At 35.0% G+C, this 10,194-nt stretch overlaps 1 long non-coding RNA gene across 1 annotated transcript; it reads left to right on the top strand.

The window, feature by feature from the left end:
- The first annotated feature begins 432 nt into the window (after positions 1-432).
- On the top strand, positions 433-3,078 carry LOC126703205 (uncharacterized). Its single transcript, XR_007647971.1, has 3 exons — positions 433-684; positions 1,615-1,676; positions 2,872-3,078. It is a non-coding gene; the product is annotated as an uncharacterized LOC126703205 (long non-coding RNA).
- Positions 3,079-10,194: the final 7,116 nt, after the last annotated feature.

The raw sequence follows: 10,194 nt of genomic DNA, 5'->3' as shown, positions 1-10,194 counted from the left end.
AACACCCCGACCCAATTTTTATAATTAAACTATGTGTTTAAGTGGTTAAGTATTATTAATATTTTAAGCCACTTACTTACAAAAAATAATAGAAGAGTATTTAATAAGCATATTATTTTATAATACCATTGAATGAGAATTGTAAAGATTGTACATAACTGAATTGCTATTGGTATTTTAAATATATACTAAGTATGTACAAAATTATATTAACTGGTTCAAGTTATTAGATATATAATTGTTGGTGTTTAATTAAGTGTATAAAGGTAAGGATATATATATATATATATATGTGTGTGTGTGTGTGTGTGTGTGTAAAATAATATTATTCTTGTAGATAAGTGAGAATGCAAAGTGTACATATATATATATATATATATATATATAAAAGTGTGAATGCAAAGAAAAAAAAAAAAAAGTTGAAAAGGGGTGGGATATTTTCTTCCCTAGCATCCCACGTACCCCACCCCTAAAGTCAATTTGGCTTATCTTTATTTTGCTGCATCTGAAGTCCAGCAGCTCACTTTCCTCTTTCTCTACTCCTTTTTCCCCCTTTCTTTGTTCTTCTTTCCTCTTCCCTTCTTACACGGCAACATCTCTCTCTTCCTTTCTCACCAAAAATTCTAATTTCTTTAAAGAAGAAATTAAAAATTAGCCTTAAGGTTTCTTCTTCAAAGTGTGTGGGTAAGTAATTAAACCTCATCTGATTTTGTGTATTTGGATAGTATAATTGTTTGCTTACTTTCCCTCTTTGTTCTCTACTCTGATTTTGGAAGCTGAATTGGTGATTCTGTTTTAGTTACTTGAAATATTGATGATATTGTGGTCTATTGAATGTTTGTTAGGGTATTTTAATATGTATACTATAAGTATAAAAATACCCAAATTAAATTAAAACTTATTGCTATTTGTTGATGATTTTGAAAGATTATGTACTGAAGCTGTCTCTGTGACAGATTTGATGTTTACTACAAGAAAATTCTGTATTAAATCGTATTTTGTGAATTAGGATGCTGGGGATAATTCCTATGAAACCTAAGACACTTATGTTGTTATTGGATTGGTCTTACATCATTTGGATTAATATAAAAATAATGGTTTAATTTATAATTTGCATGAAATCCTGTCAGGACAGATTTAAGTATGCTGTCTTGCGTGATTTTTAGTAAATTATGGGTTTATGCTTTGACTCCGAAATTTTTATGGTATACACTGGACATACAGGAGAGTAGTTCTGTAAATTTTCATGACAATTGGATATGCTTGAACAGCCCGTTTGTATTTTACAAATGAGGCATACACTGCTGGAATAAAACAGTGAACAGTAAGGGACATGCCTAACTTTGAGGATTTAATTCCAAAGTTAGAGTGAATGTTTTGAGCTATAATTTAATATGCTCATCCTTTGGTATGTTAGAATCATATATAAATTTTATGAATTGGTTTCTTTATGATTTAGTACAACATGTTTTCTGATGAATATATTTTGTATTTGTGGGAACCTCTTTGAGGTGGGATTATGATTTCCTTGATTCTAAGAAATAAGCTTTAAGATGAATGTGAAGTTTATGATAAGGAATTATAGATAGTAGTAAGCTTTGCTATTTGGTTTAGGTGTTACCAGTATCCAAGTCTAAGCTCCTTCGACTTTAGGCTCTCGGTTCATCTGCTTTCAGGTAAGGGATAAGTTATATGGGCATTTGGTAAGCCATGAGGTTATTTTAAAATATATTATGCATTAAAATGTTTTTGATTAGAGATATGGCATGTAATCATTATTCTGACAAAGATATGTTCGTGAGCTTTCGAAAAACTTATGTATATGATTTAAGCATATTGATGCTATTACTGATTCCACAAACATGATATTTAAAGAAAAGAATGGAAATGTTATTATTATGAAATGTTATGCAAAATAAGAAGTTTCAGTATGATGTAAAAGTATGAAATGTTTTCGGGTTATGTCCTCTGGTGATCTGAACTTGGCTAGTAGGGGTTAATTACTGGCTTTTCATGGAAAAATATTATATGTTTGGCCATTTAAAGTAGAGGAAATGGGGTTGCCCATAACTCTAGGCCATTTAAAGTAGAGGAAATGGGGTTGCCCGTAACTCTAATCTGAATAAGGCCTTCTCCCCAATGTGTACGGACAGTGAGGAGGAACAAAACCTGGAGGGGATGTGTCATCAAGCCTCCCAAAGGGGACAATATCATACACACGGTGGCACCCAAATGTGATAAGGCCTTCTCTGTACAGACTTATCAGATATGGACTAACCAACAAGTTATTTATGAACAGCTATATTATGTTATTAATCATGAGAGAATGATTTTGTTTAAATGTATTATGAAAAGTTGAAAGCTCTCATGAAAAGAAGTTTATGATGAAAAGAAAAGTTGTTCATTAAAGATAAAAGTTTCTGAAATCTGTTGTGCTATAAAGATAAAGTTTCTGATGAAAGTACAAGTTTATGTTTAAAAGTTATCAGATATCTGTTTTTATGGAATGTTAAATTTTATGATCATGAAAGTTATAGTATCTTTTAATACAAAGTTGCCGATTATCTGATTTAAGTTAAAATAATTATTTTGTAATGAGAATATATATATGGCGACTTTGTAGGAAATGAAAGAAGTTTAATCTGAAAGGTTTCAGTAATATTAACCTGATAAGAAAAAAGGAGAACAATTATTTTCTATGAAGAGCATATAAGTTATTATTGTGAATAGTATAAAATACTATGCATGAAAAGATGTTCTCCTATTCGAATATTCATAAAATGAAATGATTTGATTTACATACATCCTTATTGAATTCTCATATATTTTACCTTTACTGAGCTGTGTAGCTCACCCCTTCCACTCTTTCAGTTAGCAGGTTTTATTTTGGAGCAGAGGGAGCCTTAGTCGAGTTTGGAAGGAGCTGGTTTTAGTTTTATATGTATAGATCCTATATTAGCAATTTTATGTTTTTGTAGTATTGTGTATTTTAGGATCTAAAGAAAGTTGTGTACCTTAAAGTATTAAGAAATATATTATGTGAAACTGTGGAAATTAAATGATTGGTAGATTATGTCATATTTTGAGTACAGCGTAGATGCTCTGACTATCAAGTGAAAAGTGATTTCAAGAAGTAAAGAAACAAGAAAATTATTCTGAAAAGAAAAGAGAAACATTTGGAAAAGTTTAGTAAAAGTTAGGTTGGTTCTTGTTAATATCAGGTTTAAACTTGATATTAGCATGCCGGTCATGGTCACAAATCCGGGTATCGGGTTTGGGGCGTGACACTTTCTCTCCATTGTTAAACCTTTAAGAGGCATTTTACCAAAACCTTTTCTCACCATATCCATTACTGTGAGAGGGCTGTTTGGTGTTTTGGGAAGCAGTTAGGAAGAAACCAATTTACATTGGTTGATGCTATGGTCAAGTAGCAGAATCTAGGAAGCTAGAAAAGAAATAGGTTCGGCGCAACCTCGTTGGAGCAAGAAGCTTGGAGAGCTTAGGTGCACTGGGTAGATTAGGCTTGGAGGGTCTATTGCTGTCCATGTATCCCAACTACATTTTTTAGTGGATTACTTACTGCTTGGAGGGCGGCGGAGAGATTTTACACCGAGGGCTTCGGTTTCCTCTTCGATAATACATCGCGTGTTGTCCTTGTGTTTGCATCTTCCTTCTCTTTTATCTTTTTGCCTTTTATTATCTGCTGTGGTTGTGATTTTATATTGGCTTAGATTGTTTTCCAATTCTGTTTTATAGCTTTTGTTCATTTTCTGCACACTAATTGTTTGACATAAAACTTGAATTGTTAATTTGTAAATTGGGGGTCTAAACGTTCAAGGTTGTTTTTACACTATTTGAACTTTCAAGTATAATTTAAATTAGGCAGAAATTTGTCTTGGACTAGAAACATATATCCAGTTATTCAGTTAAACATATCAAATGTTAGGCATCCCACGACACTCACACAAAAAATAAGTTGATACCCAGTTTCAACTATAACTTGTTGTGTTACAAAATACAAATAAATCAAGAACATTTGGTTGGGTTTAAGGGTTTTTACTTTTTAGTGGAATTCCTGACACCGTATATGCGTTTATATTAATACAAGTAGAATGGTGGCAGTCTTTTTGTTTTGTCTAAGATGCATGGTTGAGTGAAAACAAAATATTTAAATATATATAGGTTAAATTGTAAATTATATCCCTAAAATTGGAGATATTTAGATTTTATATTATGAAATTTCAAAATTTGGATTTTATTTGTCAATATTTTCCGTTAAAAACCATGTAAGCTTGTTGTGTTTAGTTCATCCAATAAAATGATGTCACATCATTTTTGTTTTAATTACTTAAAGTTTTTTTAGGCTAAAAATGACACATGACATCATTTTATTTGATGAATCAAACACGTGCTTATGTGACACTTAATAGAAAATATAAACAAAGGGTTGGTGATGCAAACAAGATACTTATTCAAAGGGTAAAATTTAAATTCTGAAACTTCAAAGTATAAAATTAAAAAACTCTCAAACTTTAATGGTATAGTTTGCACTTTAGCCTCCCTCCTCGCTCTCCCCCTCCCACACACATATATTCTACAGAAAATAGTTTGAAAATAGTGAATAAATTGAGTTACAATATATTTGAAATTCTAATGTAATTCAAAGCAATTGTAATTTTTTCCCTTAATTGTCATTAGGGCCCATTTGGTGGGGAGATAGAAAAGTAAGGGATAAAAGATTGGGAGGGGATGGAAAAGTGGGGGGATAGAAGAGATTTTAGTTTTCTTTAATATTATTTGGTTGGAAGGGTAGAAAATGGAAGGGATAGAAAGCTTATTTGCTTAGTTGAGAAGAAAAGCGAGAGGATAGAAAATGTAGTTTGTGTAAATTTACTCTTATGTCCTTATTATATTATATATAAGAGCTAATTTCTTTGTAATAAAATTATTTATCAATTAAAATTGATAAAATAACATTTAATAAAAATGAAAACATTATACACATCATATTATTTTTTTTTCTCTTTGTTATTATATTTTTTATAAAACAATGGGAAAAAAATAAGAAGAAGAGCACAGAAATTGACACAAACAAGTAGAAAAAGAAAGAAAAAAACAAGAAGAAAAAAAAAAGTAAACGATGACAACCAAAAAAACAAGAAAACAATATTAGATAGGAGAGAGAGAGAGAGAGAGAGAGAGAGAGAGAGAAAGAGAGTTGAGTTAAAGCCTTAAAGGGGAGTCAAAGCCTTAAAGGTTAGTAGACCTTCTCTTCATCTGGAGAGCACAACTGCGAAACCTTCTCACCACAACTAGGTGGTGCAATCATTTCCTTTAACGAATCTGCCTCTTTATTTTCAATTGCGACCATTCTACCAATTCCTCAACAACGCTGGGTAATTAATTTTGCCTTTCCTTTTCAATATACCCTTCCTTTTCAATTTCCCCTGTTTTTGTTTGTGCGACGTAGGGTTTACAAACCTTAAGATTCTTCAAAATTTTATTCCTTCAAATCAATTTCCTAGGATTGAAGTACCTCAATTGATTGTTCATGCTCTGATTACATATCATTACCTTTTTCAATCTACCTGGCAGTTTCTTATTCCCCTATTCTTTAAAAAAAAAAAAACCCAATTTCAAACTCAGTTCAATTCCTTGCTCTATAGATTGTCTGTATTCAAAATCCACTTCTCTTGTCTGCTGATCATTCCCTTTTGCTTATAATTAATTTCCACCGCACTACAATCTCCGATGACATCACTTATTTCCATTATCAAGCTTTAAACCAATCTCCTTCTTTGCCCTCCACTCTCGTACCTCTTTTTGCATTTTGTTTTGATTTGCAGAAGCTTCTTTATCCCTTAACCCAAATCTGTGTACTTTGAAACTATTACCTGCTTTCCTTTAGACTTCCCACGCAAGTATTCGTGGGGATCTACACCACGCAAATCACTAAGTATAACCGGCAAATTTCTTTGTCCATCTTCACCGTTCACAACCACCAATTAGAGTTAAAATGCAATCATTCCACTTCTCAGTTTATAAAGAGATAGGAAGAGATGGTTCCATTCAATATCATATACCTCCATTTCACAATCAGAACCCACATCCATTTCCAGCTATACAACAATACGGAAAAACTTCCAAACCCAGTATCAAACCCCTCCCCTTTAACATTATGGAACCTAGCCAAAATAATAGAGAAATTGGATGGAGTGATAGTAGTCATTCGGAGGCCTAGATAGATGATGAGGAAATGGGAGTTCATAATGTTCATGAAAACAATTCCATCCGTAGGAGGGGTCCAGTTATCCAATTGGATAGAGAGTCCTTGGAGCGTAACAGAATGTTTTGGAGACAATGCATTGTGGGTTACCTACTTGACAGAAGGTGTTTCTCTGTACGAAGAATGCAGTCTATACTAGCATCTGCCTGGAGACTCAGAGGAGGAATCAGAATAGCGGGCAGGCAAGGTAATTTTTATATAATACATTGTGAATATCCATATGATCAAGAGTATATTCTTCAAGAGGGACCTTGGTCAATTGATGGAGCTCTACTAGTTGTAGAGCAATGGACACCTAACCTCACACTTAGCCAAACACATCTAACCTCTGCCACTCTGTGGGTACAAATACACAACCTTCCACTAGAATAATCATTATATTGAACTTGCTCATTTTATTGGAAACTTGTTAGGAGAATTTGTGTCTATTGATTGGCAGCCAACCTTTCCACGAAAAATTCAATTTCTGAGAATTCGGGTTAAGCTTGACCCATGGCTTCCACTGATAGCTGGCTTCATTCTTAAAAGGGATGATGGGCAATATACTTGGGTGGAATGTAGATATGAAAGGGTCTTCAAGATTTGCAAAAGATGTGGAATCATTGGTCATGCTCATTCACAATGCCATATGGACATGTTCGATATTGAAGAACTTCTAAGAGATCAAGCTTATCGCATCTGAGTTCAATACCCTGTGGAATTTGCTCTTGATCTTATGGAAGTAATGTACACTGATGATATCAGAGCATTTCGCAAACATCCAAGCCGTAGGACCACAAGGGTTAGGTATGATGCTAATTCTAATCCTAGTCCTACTGAACCCAACCAACCTAACACAGAACCAATCCCTTCACACTCAGACCAAACTCAATCACAACCAGTACACCAAACTCACCAACCCCCCAAATCAGAATTCCAATACACTATCTCATCCTCCAAATCCTTCAACATTACAACATTATTCTCATCTTTCTAGATTTGATAGATTTGTTGTCACCAATTTAGATGATCTAGAAGTATGTGAGAGTGCTTTTCTCTTTAGCACACAGGCCCAAGGATCCTGGGCCAAATAGTTGTGTTTTGGTGGATTGGGCTTGGTTCACCGCAGCTAAATGGGGGCTGATTACGAACCAAGTTGTGCGCAAGTCACATAAATCTCCTCAAGGCAAAAATGCGATTCCTCCCCGGGCGTACTGTCGTGGGATCCCGAGACGTACTGTCGTGGGATCCCGGGGCGTATTAGGCCTGTAAGAACCCAGAATCTCTGGTTCTGTACACTATACAATCTTTTTCCATGCTTGTTATGCAATGGAGTTTTGTCATTTCCTTTTACCTCTATAGGTCCTACACAAGAACAACTATACAATGCATATATCTTCAAATAATTGTTAGTTTCTTAGATTAGGATATATATATATATATATATATTAATACATATATATATATATATGTAAATGAATTTCATAAGGATGATTCAGCCACGAGGATCCTGGCCTCAATTCTCACAGACTTATGCTTTTGCACAAGACTTGTGGGATTTGGAACTCAAGTCTGAGTGGCTTTGCTTGGGCAGGGACTCAGCTTTACAAGCAAGAATATATATATATTGAGCAGCAAGAAGCAGTAAAGAAATATGCAAAGTAATTGTTAGAAATTCTCAAATCAATATGAGATATTTCATTATTTTTCTTGATTGTGGATTACAAATGTGCTCACTAAGACGTGATACAAGGTTCAAATAAGCTCAAAAATTACAGACTTTGATGGCTATTCAAGCCTCTAAGACTTGCAAAGTTTGAATCCTTTTGAATCCAAGTATGTGCTATAGTGGCTGTTTCTGGGATATCGGGAGACATTCCTTTGTTTTTCTTAAATTTTACAGAGTTCTAATGACTCTGTTATGATATTCTTTCTACTGAAAATCCTCCCCCTTTCAACATGGGTTTTTCTCTTCCTTTTATAGTGTGTTTTCTAGGGCTCCATGGTACTAGTGATTTCTCTCTTTTGCCCCTCAGAGCTCGTGCTGTGACAGTTGCTCAAGGGCTGGTCTCTTCCCTTTTTTCTCATAGTTTTCATCTTTTATTGCTGTTTCTCTAAAAGTCATTTGCTGACTTTCCATTCCGGGGCGTCCTCAGCAATTAGCCTTCAATCTCTCTTCTTTCAAGGTTTCTCATTTTTCAGACTTAGCTGTCGGTGTTATGTCCTTGTTGTCATTAGTCCCAAATAGTTGGAATCTTTTACTGCTGGGTTGAAAGTTCTCTTCCAGTTGCTTCTACGTATGATTTTCTCATTCTTGGTTTCTTGTGGTACAGCTCCTTTGTTCATGAATGTTTGCTTTATACTTTCTGATTCTTTGCTGCACCACTGGATACTTGAGAAGGACATCTCTGTTCTTCATTTCTTGTATTTTATGGTACCTTTCTTGAGTTGTCTCAATCCTACAGTAGTTGTCCTACATTACCTGAGGATCCCGGGCGTCTGGCAGCCTTTGGGTATCCCGGCCCTCTAGCAGCCTCTGGGTATCCCGGCCCAGTTCTTTCACTGAATTTTGTTGGACTTTTTAATGACCTTTTTGCTGGAAATCTGAACATAAATAGGGCCTTAATGTTGATTCTTCTTGCTGCTTGAATTGGGCCTTCTTTACTTTTCTTGGAATGTGAAATTTTAGCCTTCAACAAAGTACATCAACAAGAAGCTAACAACATCAATCCTAATAGTCCAACAAATGATAGCTTGTGGGGAAATAATCTATTTATGGACTTAGACAATGACCTTGACCCACCAAACACCACAATCACTCCTTCCCATATCTACCCCACATCTGACCAAAATATAATGCATTTTGAATGTTGGATACCACCAGAAGGCTCTACTCTAAGATTTGTTGATGTTGATGAAGGCTATAGAGGATGGAGTAATGCAGATATTATTAGTATAGATTGGGAACCAGATGCACAAAGCAACATGGACTGTGATGATCATCAGAATTTAGTATAGAGCTATTTCTAGTGGACAACCCAGAGGACTATGAGGATTCAAGTGAGCCAAGGTGGCATGGACATTCCCATTTTCATGTGGGAGAGAGTAGCGGAACAGCAAATGATCCAGATGAAATCCAAATCACAACTGGCACTCTTACTAGGCTGGAACAAGTTGGTCCATAGGAGAATAATTGGAATCAAGAGATTCCCCACTGACAGATTACACACACCAGAATGTAGCATTTGGAATCAGAAGTTAGCAAGAGCACTGACAACCTAGTTTTAATGGGAATAGAGATGATGGTATATCTATCTAAGTCACAATCCCCTGGCTATATTCTAAATTTGGTTCAACTGCTTTCTCATAACACTATACAATTAATGGGCCTTTTCTTTCAACAACTAGTCCCTCAATGGCTGTACGACATCCATGCTACTCGACAGAACCACGGATCAAACCTTATAACAACCCACTGCATGGAAATCAAACAAGCTTTGCAATTAAAGACATTACTCTAGGTAGGACCACATTAATGGACAGATTGGTTCCTTTAGCTACACAAGCTAATGTTGAATCCAAACCTGCCTCACCTATGAGACAGCGTGATGAGGATGATGGAGAAACAAGCAGAGTTAATAGGAGAAGATTGAATCAAGAGCAGGGGAACTCATCCAACAGGAATCACAACTTCATTGGAGAAGTTGATCCAATAATTACTTCACTGCATAACATTGAGTCTGAGAATAATGAGTTCATTCTTAGAGCAGGGGAACTCATCCAACAGGAGAAGATTGAATCAAGAGCAGGGGAACTCATCCAACAGGAATCACAACTTCACTGGAGAAGTTGATCCAATAATTACTTCACTGCATAACATTGAGTCTGAGAATAATGAGTTCATTCTTAGACTTAGGATCACAGGTCAA

The sequence above is a fragment of the Quercus robur genome, chromosome 10 (genome assembly GCF_932294415.1).
Source record: "Quercus robur chromosome 10, dhQueRobu3.1, whole genome shotgun sequence".
Lineage (NCBI taxonomy): Eukaryota > Viridiplantae > Streptophyta > Magnoliopsida > Fagales > Fagaceae > Quercus > Quercus robur.
The sequence above is the reverse complement of the archived record's forward strand: the minus strand, read 5'-3'. Positions and strand labels throughout refer to the sequence as shown.